This window comes from Stegodyphus dumicola, chromosome 4 (assembly GCF_044657685.1).
Source record: "Stegodyphus dumicola isolate Sdum_Otavi_A_Nest chromosome 4, ASM4465768v1".
NCBI lineage: Eukaryota > Metazoa > Arthropoda > Arachnida > Araneae > Eresidae > Stegodyphus > Stegodyphus dumicola.
Window position 1 is genome coordinate 102,184,379 of NC_140771.1, and position 16,496 is coordinate 102,200,874.

The 16,496-nt window shown below is 31.8% G+C and overlaps 1 protein-coding gene across 2 annotated transcripts in view; it reads left to right on the top strand.

Annotated features, from left to right (window-relative positions):
- The first annotated feature begins 759 nt into the window (after positions 1-759).
- The window catches only part of LOC118201335 (homeobox protein cut-like), a 433,633-nt gene continuing 417,896 nt past the window's right edge, over positions 760-16,496 (top strand). For both annotated transcript variants that reach the window (XM_085815283.1, XM_085815284.1), the window contains exon 1: positions 760-931. The gene's annotated coding sequence lies outside the window, so the exon portion shown is untranslated. The remainder of the gene's footprint in view (positions 932-16,496) is intronic.

A 16,496-nucleotide genomic window follows, 5' to 3' on the forward strand; every position in this document is an offset into this window, starting at 1 on the left:
AACTTCACTATGTTCTACTTCGTGCATATTAAATTAAATAATACAAAACAAAATATATCTCCTTAACTTTGCAACGAAAAGTTACACTGTACAATTTCCTTGCGTAATACTATTATACTGTATAAGTATTTCCTAATCAATCCAAAAGTAAGTATGGTAAAGTAATCCAAAAGTAGAGTAGGGTCAAGCAAAGAAAGAAGCTGGAAGGATCGTAAGGATTCATTGCCATCTGTTCATCTGGAAGGATAATCGTTGAAAGGATATTTTAGTATACATTCAAGGATCTGGACCGGATTAATGATGTGAACCGAGGTACCATGTAATTGTAAAGCAAAGTTCAATAATTTTGCTTTTTCGCATAAAAAATACAATAATGGACATTTGGTAACATGCAGAGAGTACTGTTTCTGAAATCCCAAAACTTTTTGACAGATTCTGGTTAGAATAAATATTAATGTTAAAGAAAATGCAACTTGCCAAAATTTCCCTCTGCCCAAACACATTTACTTGTTGCTCTTTATTCGAATTTTCTTTTATGTTTTGCTACATTAACACTCGAACTCGAAAAAAAAAAGGTTAAAAAAAAATAGAGATGCTCAGCCCCCCTACCAAGGCAGCACGTGCCGAAATTTAATTCGCTCAAATTTCCCGCACACGGCGCACAAGATGACAAAAGATTTCTCTCTCCCGCCACAAGATGGCGGTACGGACGAGAGAAACCACGTGACCGAGCGATTCAGCAGACGATCCATGGGAGGGGGACGCGGGAAGCAAAGAAGAACGGGCGAAAACTGTTTTGACTTTCTACGGTTCATGTCGTCAGCCGTGTTCGACACTTTATTAAACATCGATTTTGGACTTTTTGAGCTCCTTGCTGATTTTCATGCGACATGCTGTCCCACTGGTTAAATCTGTCGCGTACATTGAGAAGGTAAGTTTTTTGTTTGTTTTTAACCCGACCGCGTGCGTTGTTGTCGTCTGTGCGCGGTGGGGGAGGTTTACCCTAACGGCGGCGGGCGGGAGTGTTGCTATCATCCTTTGAGTGAACAACCACAACATTTTCGGCGAAGAATCTCGTCGAATATAGACAACTACGCGGGAGAGAGAAACATGTCGTCATGTTGGTGGATCACTTACACCTCCCAGAACGCAGTATTGACTAATATTGAGTACTGTTTGTATTTTCAGGAGCCTCGCTTGGAAAAAAAATACGGTTTCAGAATGACTGAGCAAGAGAAATATCAACAGCTGATTAACACCGTCAAGTTCCCAATCATTTTCTTTAAAATGCCAAATTTATTATTCCTTCTAATGTCAAATATAGCGACTTACTTAATGTCATCATACATTTATTTACATTTCTGTTCATAAATAGTACTTACATAAAATTTCGAATTAGAAGGCTCAATTTTTAGTTTTTTCAAGGGTTATTGATTAAAGAATCGTTTACATGCTGTTATTGTATTTGTATCAATCTCTTCTTTTAAACAATCGTTACTTCCGATGTTTCAAAAGTTAAACTATAAATCCAGTAGTAGACAGACTTACATTACAGTTGTGTAGTAAGTAAAGACAGATATAGTTACTGATTAATGGTCATTTCGTCATTTTTGTTTACATACATGATTTACATAAAAAGTTCTAAAGTAAATGAAAAAAAAAAAAAAAAAAAAAGAAGTGAAGAAATTAACATTTAAAAGAAAGCAAAAAATTTGTGTTTCATAAATGTAGAGCTCGACTTTTATAAATTCATATGTAGCAAAATAAACTTTTATTTTTATTTATTTTTATTGCTATATTTATATTAATGTGATTTTAATTAGCTTGCTCTTAATCTTATTTATGCTAGTATATTTAATGTTAAAAATCAAGCATGATAATCAATTACTCCCATTTATAAAATACGTTAATATCCATAACTTTTTTATTCTTTCGTATAATTAAAATTGTATGTGTCTCTGATAGTAATTCGTATTAGATTTGTCAAACTGCTTTCTTCCTTTTTATAAAAATTTTCCTCAGAAATAATTTGTTTGTTTAGTATTTGCTTTGAAAAACTCTTCTTTTGGCGAAAGTCGAAGAAAAGATTTTAATTGATGATAATATTACTGAGAAACATAAACGAGAAGACCAGTGTCAGCTATCCATAAAATTTTAGTCAAAATGAAATTTCTCATTTTTTTCGCAAATGAAACTGTTGTGAGAATATCATAATTTTTATATAATTTTTATTGATAATAATTAAACTGTGAGGTGATACATTTGCAGGCCTATTTGAAATTTAAAACTGCACAAAATTTAGCCTTGAAATAATATAGTTATGTAAATAAACGTATACATTTCGAAAACAATTGGCTCTAATCTCTTGCTTCTTGAAGATGAGGGTCCGCTCTCAGATTCTTTCGAAATACATAATATTTCTATAACACCAATGCCAGTCTGAGGTTTAATTTCGCTTAATTTTAATTCATATTACATAATTAAATGAAAGATAAACACGTGAGCTAAATCGGTGTTAATAATTTGACATTCAATTTATTTATATATCTGTATTTTTATGCTCTTTTAATATTAAAAAAATAATTTATTATGCAGAAAATATAGAACTTCTATTACTTTATTATTATTATTACATTAAAGAGAAAGCTTACTGTCATGTTATGTATTGATATTTGAATTAAATTAAATTAAGAAACTAGAAATACTGAAAATTTCATTTCCTAATTAAGGTAAATCATAACTATAATCGAAACGACAAAATCAGTTACAAATGTTACTAACGCTCAATGCTTTCTGTGCATTTTATTATCTATACATTTATTCGCCAATAAGGATGAATGTTTAACGAAGTAGGATATGCTATTTCAAAATTTTTAAACTGATTCATTCATAAAAGTAATTCTGGAAGTCAAAGACATTAGCTACCGAAAACTGCTTTGAAGATTTTAAGTTTTCTAATTTTGAGTTTCCTAAGTTTTAAGTTTCTACGGCTTGGCCTTAAATGTATTTATATTCAATAAATACGTAGATGCATTGAAGTATGTTCGTAGAAAACGTGTAGAAATGAAATTCAACATTGTACACTTTGGTTTTCTGGTCATTAACAGATGATGATCGTTTGGAAAATACCTAGTAAAATTATGTTTGTAATCGTTTAAAAAAATTAAGCAAGTCTCAAATAACATAGTGGGTCTAAAATATCTTATATAATAGTTTAATTCGTATTTTATATAATTCACTAATTACTAGTTTATTATTCGTATTTTATTTAAAATTTTAATTACTACTTTTACTAGTTGCATTGGTAATAAAAGCAATTTTTTAAACTGAAAATTTGAAATAACGTACTGAACAGGAAAAATATATTTTTAATATACTGGCATGCCAATTGCATTTATTTAGATTATAATAAACTTTAATATTTTATATATTACTTAAAAACAACTTAACCTATTTCTGTTTATTAGTGTTTGGTATCTTTTTACCAGATAAATTAAGACTATTAATAAGTTCGGTCTGTTTTCTTTTGCTTTTTGTTACATGGAATCTTAATCTGAGAATATGTTAGTAGTGTATTATGCAATACCTTTTACGTATCTTTAATGCAGTGTAAGATTATATATTATATTTAAAATACTGTAGTAAGAATTAAAATTTCGTGATGAGAGTATAATTGTGGAAGTGCTTTTAAACGTCTTTCTGCAGTTGTTTAATTTTTTTAAATCTCTGTTTAGTACTAGACATTTTCTATTACTCAAAAGCACTCATTTGGCTCTCTTATCAGTTAATATAAACATTTAAAATGTATTAATTAATGTTTATATACGGCTTATAAACAGCAGAACATTCTGCCTCATTACATTTGTGTACTTCCTTTTTATATCATTTATAAAAATTTGCCTAACGAGGCAACAGATATTCGATATCTTAATTTATTGGTAAAAGATGCAGACTATTTAAGATATTTGTTTTTACTTTACACAATTTTCAGTAAAATTAACTCTTAACTTTCAGTAACTAGGATAATAGTTACTAAAAGTAACTTTCAGTAACTCTAATGTATTCTGTTTAAGAAATTAAAATAATAGGCTGTTATAATTATTTTAAATTATTCACGCTTGTTAGATGGCCTATCATTTTTTTTTTGTTTGTTTCTTATTTCATTATTTATTCTTACAACGCCCGATTAGACATTTTGATGGATAATCATTTTCATTTATGCGCATTTGCATTATAATGTGTTAAAGAGAAGTATCCCATGTTCCACAGTTAAAATTTTGGCAGAATTTAGACTTAGGTCAATGTTTGTTTTATTGTTAGTTTTTGCGGGGGGGGGGGAGAATTCGCTTTGAAATTTATTGTTGTTTCAAGTGTTAGGAATGGTTAACATAAGGGTATTTAAAATTTGAGAAAAAAATCTGGTATGCTATGGTCATTGCTTTTTCATCGTATAAATTTCACATATTTCTTTTGACTGCTTTCATATTTCTAAAGCTATCTTCGAGTAGGAGGGGAACAGTTAAAGGCCCTTGCTTTGTTCACTTTATTTCAGTCTTGATGAAATGTATAAAGAAGCAAAATTTCAAGTCACATTTCTAGAGGTGCGTTTTGTTTCGTTAAGTACTACCTGTCAACTATATTTGCTCCTATGGAGTAAATACATTCTGGTTCTTTTGATGGCTTGTATTTGTAATACTTGTTCTCTATGCAAATAAATGAAAGCTATCTTTTCTTGTACTTCTAAAGATAAGGTAATGAGAGATTATACTTAAGTCTAAAAACGTAACCATTTTCTGTCATCGTCTTAAATTATACATATTATTACACAGCTCTTTTTTTAATAACTTCCCTTTCTTTTATAAGGAATCTTGTGATTTGTTTGTTACGTTGTGTGAGGTTTTATTTTACTTAATAATTGTAATCATTTAAATGTAGTTTTCTGATGTTAATTTCAGAAGATAAAACATAAAATCTTAAAAAATGAGTCAATGCGTTAATATTAAATAGTTTTTAAAGAGTGTGTGTGTATTTAATTATGGCAAAGCACACTAGGGCTATCTGCCTAAGGGGAGGGATGCCTTCGTGGAGGACTTTCTAAGGGAAACTGGCTCGTATACAAGTTACACATGGGGAAAACCACGAAAACACCCATGCAGCCAGCCCGTTCGCGGGATTCGATCCTCGGACCGAACTACCAGTGTTCAGCGACTTTACCGCTCGGCCGCTGGTGGGCCAGTTTTTAAAGAGACTTTATAAACTGCAAAGCGTAATTATTTTATTTCTTGCCGAAAAGAAACCTGGGTCAGTAACTTTTGAAATTTTTTGAATTTTATATGAAATCTGTACCAGTTTAAGTTTTTTCTCGTCTTAATTTTATAAACTATAAACCAGTTTTATTGGTTTAGAGTAGCGATTATTAAATTGTGATGCAAGGACTTCTGGGAGGGGAGGTCCTTGAGTTAATAGCTAGAAGTTGTTTTTGTAAACTAAAATTTGATTTAGTTTTAGTACCATAACGAAGAATGTAATAAAAGTAACATGCAAGTTAATGGGAGTCTAGGAAAATGTACATTATGTAAAAGGGGTCCTTGAACTCTATAATAATTGGTTTGTACTCGTAGTTACATATTTGAATTATATGTAAATAAGTCTGTTTTAGTAAACTCATAAAAACTATAGCTAAAAATAAATAAGTTAAATTGCTTTGCTAATATAAAATAATTCTTACTCAGCTTCTATAAATTTTTAATCAAATCAACCTAAATTAAGTGATTACCAATTACGCTGTTAATATTAAATATTTCTAAATTAAAATAAAGAAGTTGTGGTGAAATTGTGTTGAGTTGTAGCAATTAAATCTATGCTAAGGGACTTAAATCGACTGTTGTTTAAAATAATATTAAATAATTTTTACTCGATTTTTGCAAATTTATAATTGAAGCTGCAGTAAAATCTGTTTTCTATGACTTCGAACAGTTGCAGTTAAACTATATATCAAAGAAATTATTTGATTAATATTAAATTATTTTTGTTAGGTAATTGTCAACCGATTGTAATAAATTTTATTACTTCATGTACAAGTATATAATAAATTACCCTCTTGTAATAAACTTAAATCAGTTATAATTAAGTTTCGACTATGCTATAGAAAATAATAACTGTTTTAGAATAGTTTTAACTAGAATATTTTGTCATGTATACTTATTTTTTGTTAAATGACTAAAAATACTTTCTAAAGTTTTACAATTTAGAGTAATATTTATGAAATAAGGAAACTAATTTATTGTATCTGTATGTTCGAAAATAATTGTGATTCATTTAAGTTATTTTCTTCGCTTATTATTTCTCCTTCAAGAAAAATCTAGATTAATTTAGGCGTGTTTTGGTTTGTTCATTGACTATTTTGTAGTAAATTATTTTAAATGTTATCTGTATAAAATATCTGTGTCTTTGAAGAAGTTTTCTTTTTTCGAAGTATTTTTCATTGAAGAGTTTTATTTTATTTTACTTATTCTGCAAGAAAGCTTATACTTACTATACACTTATTCACGTTTATGACTATCTAAGATTGATATGTGTGTATGTTAAAACTCATTTCAACTTTGACTGAAGAATTTCTTCAGATTAAATTGTAGTTACTACGGTTTTTCATTCGAAATTATACTATAAAAAGCAATTTAGCTGCGTTCCTTTTTAAATTTAGAGAGAGGGAAAAAATGATACGTTTAATTAAATATTGCACTTGAGAGCAAATTCTGTTTCTAAAAGTAATTATGTCTTATCAAATAAAGAGTTATCTTCCTATTTATTGCATGAAGCATTTAATTTAATATATTGCTTAACAAATAAGTAAGTAATAATGGAGCATATACCGTTCTTCTCATTAACATTTCGTTAACAACTGAAATATTCAACTAAACATTTTGCAGATAATACCCATTATTGGTAATATATTTATTTATAATGACCTAACGGACCCATCCTAACGGATACTTTTATAGTTAATCGAATGAAAAACCGTAGTAACTGCAGTTTAATATGAAGATGTTCTTTAGCCAAATTTATAATGCATTTTAACTTAAATATTCATAAATGTGAATAATTGTAGTGTAATAATAAAAAATATGTTAGTTTCTTTTTCGGCATTGCAATTGTTAAATATCTGAAAGATGCTGTCGTACTACGTTTAAAGTAAAGTTTCTACTTTTTATAAAATTTAATATTATTTTTCCATGTGATGTGCTGTATGTGCTTTCTTTACATTCGTGTGTAATTTATTGCATCCTGCTCTCTGTTCGTATAGAATACCTTTCGCAGATCTGTCTCATTCTCATATTTCTTCTACGTATGTACATTTTGTATTCGCATGTAACTTTTCTTTAACAGATTGGCCGCAAATCTCTTTTAAAATGTGCATTTTTTTTAAAATTTTTATTTTTGATTGTTTATTTCAGTATTTTCTGTCATAAATTTCCAACTTAAAAAGGATGCAAGACCTGCATGAAAAAAATACATTATAATATTTTTAATGACACAGTAAATTTTTTATAAGAAAATCTTAAATCTACTCATAATTATCACGACTCAGAACAGCAATAAGATTTCAAATATCGACCGAGATAATAATGCTTATTAATTCATGGGGTACTTTAATGCTTTAAACTTTAAAGGATGTGTATGATTTTTAATTACATTGTAAAAAAATCCAGTACATAAATTAGGTTTTTATATAAATTATTATATGTTGGAGCAAATACGATTTGTTGATTTTTTTCCCTGTTACATCGTAAACTCTTCTACACAGTGTAGTTATAGAGAAGGAAGGAAGATTAGCTCAAGCAAGTTTCTTAAAATCGATAGCAAACAGTAGCGATTATGTCATATTTTTAATTCCATGGCAAAGATTCCAATGCGTAAATTGCGTTTTGGCATGAATTATACATTGGAGCAAATACGATATGTTGGGCCTGGTTTTTGCCCGGTCTTTTCGCTACGTAAACTCTTCTTTCTGTATTTATGCAGAAAGTAGGACGATTAACAGTTTTCTTAAAACCGATAGCCAGTAGCACCGCTTATGTCACTTGCGACGAAAAGTACCTTGTTTTGTATTCTGCATGCATTAATCTGAGCCGTGTTGAGGAGCGTGCTGGCGACCACACTGAGGCCAGCGGGACCAAAGCAATGGATTTAAAGAGTTGATTTGTTCGTTACAGCGAGCGCGGGCCATTTCTCATGATATGGGCGACCAACGCACCGTAGCGGCACATTTCCGGCCACGTACCTGGGGCTACTCCTTTACGGGGTCTATTTGATATGCCTACGTAAATCTGCGGGCTTCCGCTTTCAACCTGCCACCCTTATAAACATCCTGTATTACGGATGTATAAATAGGTGATTCTAATAATCAGTTTGGAAACCATTTGAAAGCTAGGTGGCGTTTGAAAAGAGAATCACTGATGGACGACTTTTCGCAGTATAGCAGGCGCTGTAAACAAATAGAAAAAATTGCAAAGTGCCCAGAACTGCGTTTTGTTGCAAATTACAAACTCTCCTTTGCACGTTCATAACAAGATAATTCAAGAAGAATTAAGTATGGTCCATGGACATGCTACTATCTCTTAGCCAAGAACTTTCATCATAATCAAGGAAAAATGAAATAATTCATCAATTAAAATTTGTAGCTACGACTGCAACGATTCTGTAAATAGCAAGAGGACGAAGGCTATTCTTTATCTCCAATAATTGCTTAATATATCTTGACCATGTTCTTCATTTTTATTACTATTTTGTGCTTGTAATCTATTATATTTTAATTACCTACAGGTACCATTTGATCGCATTGCACCGATGTTCTCTGTAGCATTTTGCGTTTCTGCTTTTCACTATTATTTGCTAATCATTATTTACCAGCTATACAACTTCTGTTGAAAAATTTGTTATGAACTGTTTGCAACCTCTTGACATTCTAAACTCATCGCTTGCATACTTTGTAAGTTATTCATTGGTAATAATTCGAAAGTCCAGTTGCGTTCGATTTAGGGTAGGGCCTCGTGCCCAGCACTCAGGGTTTTAACTCCATTTATGCCATTAAGTGTGTGGCAGACGTTAATTCAAACCTCTGGCACAAACTTCGCATGCAAACCTCTCATTCTTCAAAGCATCGTTATAATAATAATAAAAAAAATTAAGCTGTGCATTGTTAATTTTATAATTGTTTATAAAGCAGGATTTCAAAGCACGAAAATTAATTGCGAAAGTTTTTTTTGGGGGGGGGGATTTCGTTAAAGTGTCCGAAATCCAGATGACTCCTTAACTGCACAGTTTTGAATTTCATTTCTTGCTTCTCTCTTGGTACCCCCCTCCCAATCCCTCCCCAGTCGATCGTAAAACAATTTCCAGCAATTTCAGAAATTCACAGAAGAAAATGCATACATAATAAAAATTTGAAAAATTCTGAAAGGATTCAGATTTTTAACATCGCACCAGAGGGTGTTAAAATTTTATGTTCTCGTTGAGCTCACAGTTTCTCTATCTGCTCTCGGGCTCACTTCTATTGACACAACGTTTTGTCTTTTTACCTTCATTATTAAATATCACTTTCTCCGCACTTGCGCCACATAAACTTTAACAGCAAAATCTCATAATTTTTTAAAAACGTCATACCTTTAGAATTTGTTATATAGTGTGAAGGGTTTTCATTTATATTTTAGTACAGAAAGGCCATTATTCAGGAACATTCCAAATTTTGCGTCAAATCACTTTTGTTGCGGTTTCATTTTGCAAATAACTACCTGCTTTCTCGGCGAGTTGCCTCAAATAGTAACTATAGAAAAGGAAAACGTATATAATTCTTTTAATAAATCAAGCTAATGTCATTTCACGGGCCCAGGTGATATTTAATAAAAGAGGTAAAGATCTACGTTTATTGTTTTTAAATCGCTGAGTGTGTTAATCAGTAACAGGCAGATTAAATTTAAAAGAAAAAGGAAATATCTTACTTTTAATCAAATAGCAACAAACTGGCTGTAAGGAAGTTAGAAATATTTTATATCGGATTTCTTATTTTTTTTTAATATTCTCTATATTATTCTTTAAAAAACAATACATCGCTTTAAAATCCTGTTATTTGTGTTGCCATATATTTTTGATATATGTTATATTAATTTAGAAGTCAAACAACAAAAAATTTGAAAATATAACACTGATATTTGTTGTTTGACTTCTAAATTAATACTTGTTCGGCGTGTTATTATAGCTTAAATACATTATATTATTTCTTTAAAAATAATGCTTGGTGATAGCATTTAGTCAAATGTCATGTATTAGTTCACAAAGTTAAGCAAAGTATCCGAAAAATTATTTTAATAATAGTGTGCGCATTATAATATAATTATAATGTCTCATTATTACCGAACTTCCATGGTTATTTAATTTTTTTTTTCTGTGTAGTTTTAGTTTACAGTACAATGGTCTACTTTTTAAAACAGTGTTTTGTTTGTTTAGCTTTTTTTCTAACTGTGGTATCAAATCATTTATATTTGAATGTAGAATATAACGTAAGATTTTTAAACTGTGATTTTATTTCTTTATTCTTTTCTCTTTCTTTTGTTTCTCCCTTTCTTTTCTCTCTCTCTTTCTTTTTTTTTTGGGTGTGTGTATGAGGGAGATAAATGTGTTACCAGCAATGTATGAAACGCCAGCATCCTATAGAATACTTAAGAATTTTATAGAATGTCTGCCGCGTTTAGGCAAAATGTTAAATATGAGAATTATATATTTTCCCTGGGTATTGCATATAATACCTAGGCATTCTACAGAATGACAAATGCTATTTAGACAAAGTCATGATGAGACTGTTATTTAGAATTATTATTATTTTATTATATTATATCCATTTCATGATCTTTACTGGCCACAGAAGCTACGAATTTTTTAACAATACTTTGTGCATGAATGTGCATCACTCGCTTCCTTTAGACACTCAATAACAGGCAGCAGAAACGGAAATATCTTCGGTACGCATGCCATTATCACGTTAATCCGTCATCGATTATCTTATGATTCAAAACGAATTCGTGATATTTGAAACGAATCGGAGATGTATTTCATATATACTTCATACATCTTTCATACTACGGATTTTGTCATTTGCCATTCTACAGAGTGCCTAGGAATTGCGTGAAACTCTAATTGCCTTTTACATTTCCGGCAAGTTTTTCTCATTCTATAAAGTGCCTAGCTATTATATAGAGCGCCGGCTTTTGTATGTTGCTGGTAACAAATACATTCTGTCCATCGGATTGTCTCTGTGACTGACCGATAATAAAAAATGACAGTTAAAAAATTCCGAATAATCGAATTTCTACTGTATTATAAAATCTTACATGGCTTCCAGAGATATTTTAGTAGCAATAGAGATAATTGCCATCTAGTGCCAATTATAACCGATAGTACTGCCAACAGACAGCCGATAGCACCGCTTGCGATTTTACAATAAGATTTTTCGTATTTATAAACGTGTGAACATTTTTAAGTATATCTCTTCAACCTGACACGAAGTGGCAGAGAAACACCTAAAAATTCTGCTGTAACTGAGAGGTTTCTGGGCACAAAATGTCTTTTCGTTGACTCTCTTCCCGGCAGGGTCACACGATACATCGTCTGGTACGTCCCTCTGGGAAATACTTCTACCCTCCTTCCCTGAGAGCAGTAGTGGTTATCCTCGTCGCGTCAGTCGGTTACTTTATGTCACTAAATTAACTTCTAAGTTTCCGGTAGCGGTTGCTGCTCGCTGAAACGATTCTGTTCACCTTTGGCACGGTAACTTGGTAACTCGCCAGAGACCTCCGCCCCACCTCTCAGCGACTGGCGCGTCTTTTGCAGGTTTTGCGATAGTTGCTTTTGAAAGTATCTTCTTCTTTTATTTATTTATTTATTTATTTATTTCTGTCTTTTTTTAAATCTCCCCGCTTAATTATCTGGAACGGAATTCGAGTTTCTGTCGCGTTCGTTGCTATTTTGCGATTGAACGGAATAGCGCCTTTTTCACTAATGCAAGTATCTAGCTAAGAGGGCACTTGCCAAGCTACAGTAACAATTTAGTGCTGAAATTCAAAACGAGATGGGATGCTTAGAGTGTGATTGCAGTGTTTTGGTAGAAGTGAAAGTCTGCTCTGTGTATATCTTCAACGTCGTCTTCTGTGCAACAAATTGTTTTCTTGTCTTCTAGTGTATACCTTTTGATGAACTGCAACAGAAGTTTGTTTTGCGTAGACATGGAAGGTTTTTACGTATAAATTCTTCGAAGCTGGAAATAATGTATAATTCTCTTCACATGCTTTGATGGATCTTTCGGCATCTGTGCAATTTAGAGCCAATATATATATATTGAATATATTCATTGGTTTTGCTGATGGAAGATATTAGTATTATTTAAAGACAAATCACTGTAAATAAAATAACAGCGTGTTGTTTTCCCCGAGATATTTCAACATTCGATATTTCTTATGCATTTATTCTCCATAATTATTTTATAGTTTTTATTTAAAGGAATGGAAACGGATAGTGTCTAAATACTAAAATTATTATTTTTTCACTTTTAAGTGTTTGAATTGTTTACTTAAGCAGATAAAGGAATAAAAGAAACTCTTGTTTAAGAATCTTCTGAAGAAATCTATCTATATGTATGGCAATTCTACGGACAAGCGATGACTAACTTTTGTTTCAAAGGGACGAAAAATTAACCAATGACATCTTAGAGTAACGGGGAAATTATTCATCGGAAAGAAAAATTAAGCGAATGCATTAAGTGAGTGAATTTTCATGATAGCAAAGTATTTTTGAGTTAAATTGAAAAGTCCAAATTTGAAGAAAAAATTTCACATTTAATATAATATTTAGCTGCGTATATATTTTAAGTAAGGCAGGCTGGGATAATCTGCTGGTAAAAACAGTAAAAAATACTTAAATAAATAAATAAATAAAATCTGAAAGGTTTCAGATTTTAAATTACATGCAAAGGGGCATTTATTTAACGTTTTTTGTGTTACCTTTATTTATTAAATATCATGTTCTTTGCACTTCTTTCATAAAATTCAGTTCAACAGCAATATCGCAAAATAATTTTAAAAGGAGCATATCTTTAGAATTTCAGATACACTGTACCGCGCGCTGGAGATAAAAAGGTTTTTTTCCCATAGAGTGTTGCCATTGTTCGCTCTTAAATCGTTGAGTTTGTTAATCAAACATTCGTTAAAATTTTACAAAATGTGAAATAAATAATAAAACAAATTCCAAATTTGGGCTTCCAGATGTCCATATTCGGCCTCGCCGGAATTCGAATTCCAGATCTCCTGGTGGTAGTTGAACGTGTTTACATTTGCACCATGAAGGCATGCGCTAAGAAAGGAGAAAGTTCCTAGCATTCTTCTCTACCTTAAGGCGACTGGGGAGGAGGAGATGCAGTCGCCGAATCCAGGTTGTGACGAATTATCATCCTCCACTAGCGCACAACTTTCATAAAAGTTTCAGAGAAAATAGCCATTTCATCATCCCAATATTTAATTATGATTACTGCTCTCCAGATAATGCGAAACGGCCAATGGCCATATTAAACAATAATCTATTGATCACTCGCAACTTGCATTATGTTTCTGCTTCTTGTACCTATTATTTTGCATTTTGTATCTTACTGTATCCTAGTATATCCCTCTGTATCAACATTGCTTTTAATTATCCCACTTACTCTATGTGCTTATATATCATCTAGCAACACCATTTTGATTCTATGAATGCCTCATGTGGACTGTACCGAAGAACTTTTAGATTGTGATATCTCAGCGTGTCTGAACTTTTATCTATACCTATCGCTAGATTATTTCACCTTTTTACATCCTATGTTGCATTCATATTCTTAATTTTCGTTACCTATTGGTAAGTCTTCTTATATTGCAGACTTATTTTGGACCATTATATAATTCGAAATTCAAATCATATGCGACGGAGGTTGGACCCAGAGTCCGAGTGCTCCTGTGTTTACACCATACTTCCTGGGGTATGAAGATTATCGTCCACTACATTTTAATCAGTAGCACATAAAAATTCATTAGTGTTTTTTTAATCGGTGTAGAAAACGTGAAAAATACCAGCTAATGCTTTTGCCGATATTCGAAATCCGGACTTTCCGATGGTAGCCAGGCGTGCTTCCAATTACAGCAAGAAGGCACGCAGGAAGAAGAAATTTAGTAACCCGCTGGATGCAAAGGAAAGTAAAATATTAATATATGAACATCTTCATTAGCCTATATCGTAGACTTGTATGTTTTATCACAGAATGATTGGTAGTTCGACCTGAATTCGAACCCAGAAGAATGGATTGGCGGCATGATTTTTTTTTTTTTTTTTTAGTTTTCCGCATGTGTAACGTGAATGCGAACAAGTTTTCCTTAGAAAGTTCTTGACGAGAGCTTCCCTTCTCGTAGGCAGATAACCCTTGTGCAATTTGCTATATTCAAATAGCCTTAATCCTCCACTAGTGAATCTCCGATTATTCGCTTTAGCGCATTATTACCACTGCCACCACCTCTAAGTCTTCAAATGTGTTTGTTGTTTTTTGAATTCTGGAAAGGGAAACTATACTGTACACTCTTTGTTTCTGTTTAAATGATCTGTGTTACTTTAAAAGGTTTTTTGATGTTTTATTATTATTTATTGAAGACCTGGGAACATATAAAACCTTTTCCCATTTCCCAGATATGTTAATAATAAATGCATCTTCGCTTTGTGGCATTTCGGCTTATGAAACGTTTCTTAAGAATGCTATATTTTCGTGAACTAGGAGAAACCTATACTTATGGGGTGGCCCAGTATAGTTTGTTTAGTTTGACAGAAATAATTTACCTCTCCGGCTTTTCTTTTCCTCTCGAAAGCTTTGTCGTGCGACGCTTTTCATTATGATTGCCTTCCGTTTTGATCTATTAGTTTGAAAGTTTGTTGTTCACAAACTTGCGATTAAGACGATCTTGTCCATTGAAATCTGGAAACTGATTTTTTCCAGTAGTAAATCCACAGTTTGAAAAAAATACACCAATATTGGTTGAACAGTGTTGAATAATTAAGCTTCGGAAAGAAAATTTAAATTATTTCTCTAAACTTGAAACGAATTTTAAACATTATGTTGAAGACAGGATATGTAAATGTTTTTCCACTTGTCTTTGATTTGCATTTCTATTATTTTCACCATGATGTTTACCATTTTTGCCGACGATGGGATAATGCAGGTGCAGAGTTTAGGCTAATTTATCGCAAATGATCAAATCCAATGTCCTGTATGATCCATTTCCATATAAGTATCGTGACAAATATGACGAGAAGCAGGATTTATGCCCGTGTATGTGGAACGAAGAAATTCCTTAACGATTAATGCAATAAAACAGAGTTGTAAACGAGGTTGCCTATAAAGATCCCTAAACCTCTTTTTCCCGTCAAAAACGTGTGACCTATTCCGAATAAATATATGATCAGCATTCAAATATTATCGAGTACGTGACAATGATTTGGAGCATTGTGTCGAAACGGAAAGGAGGATAGGAATCTAGTATTTAAATTTTTTTTCTGTTACTGCATAGGGTACTTTTCCTTAATCTCTCTGTCTTCGCTTATGGATGAAACACTTTTTTATTATTGTTATTCCTATTCCACAACTCTTCCATTTTCTACGTAATCTATGAAGAGCTTCAGTATGCAATCTTTTTTTTTTTTTTTCCTTTTTTCTTTTTTCTGCTTTGGTTTTAAATTTACGAGAAATAGGTGTAGAATAGCAGTTTGATCTTAACTTTCAGGATGTTGGGGGGGGGGGTAGTTGCTTGCCAGAAGAGCATGAGAAGATTAACTGTTTTTCCAGAATATTCTAGTCGGTTATATGGTCTATTCCAAAGCAGTTGAAGTGTAATATAATTAAAATAATGACTAGTCCTATGGTATTGAACTTTGTCACCCATAGATATTATCCAAACGACCCTTAAACTCTTCAGAACTATGTAATTATTTATTCTTCAAAACTATACATTCCATTGAACGTAGTTAATGTAATATCTAGTATCATAATAGCAGCTTTGTGAAGGTAGCAATAATTGTAATTATAATTGCGAATGTTACTGTGATGGGGAAAATCTGCACAAGATAAAATGGCACATCAAATCAGGAGCACTCGCCGCTCATTAACAAATTCGAGTTTCCAAAATGCAATATCTCCTTTCTAGATCTAGATCTGAAATCATTTAAACACAGTAAGAAACCAATAGTAAGTACAACAATAGAATGAAATTCAATAATTAGTGTTTTGTCTTAGAGGAGCACTATGGAGAGGCAATACCTGTTTATTATATGTGCATATTAGATATCTTCAATACTTCTATCTATCTCTCTGATCTATTTATTCTCTTAGTGTCTGTCCTCTTCTTCCCCTTAGAACAGTCAAGAAAATCTCTAGAAGCTGT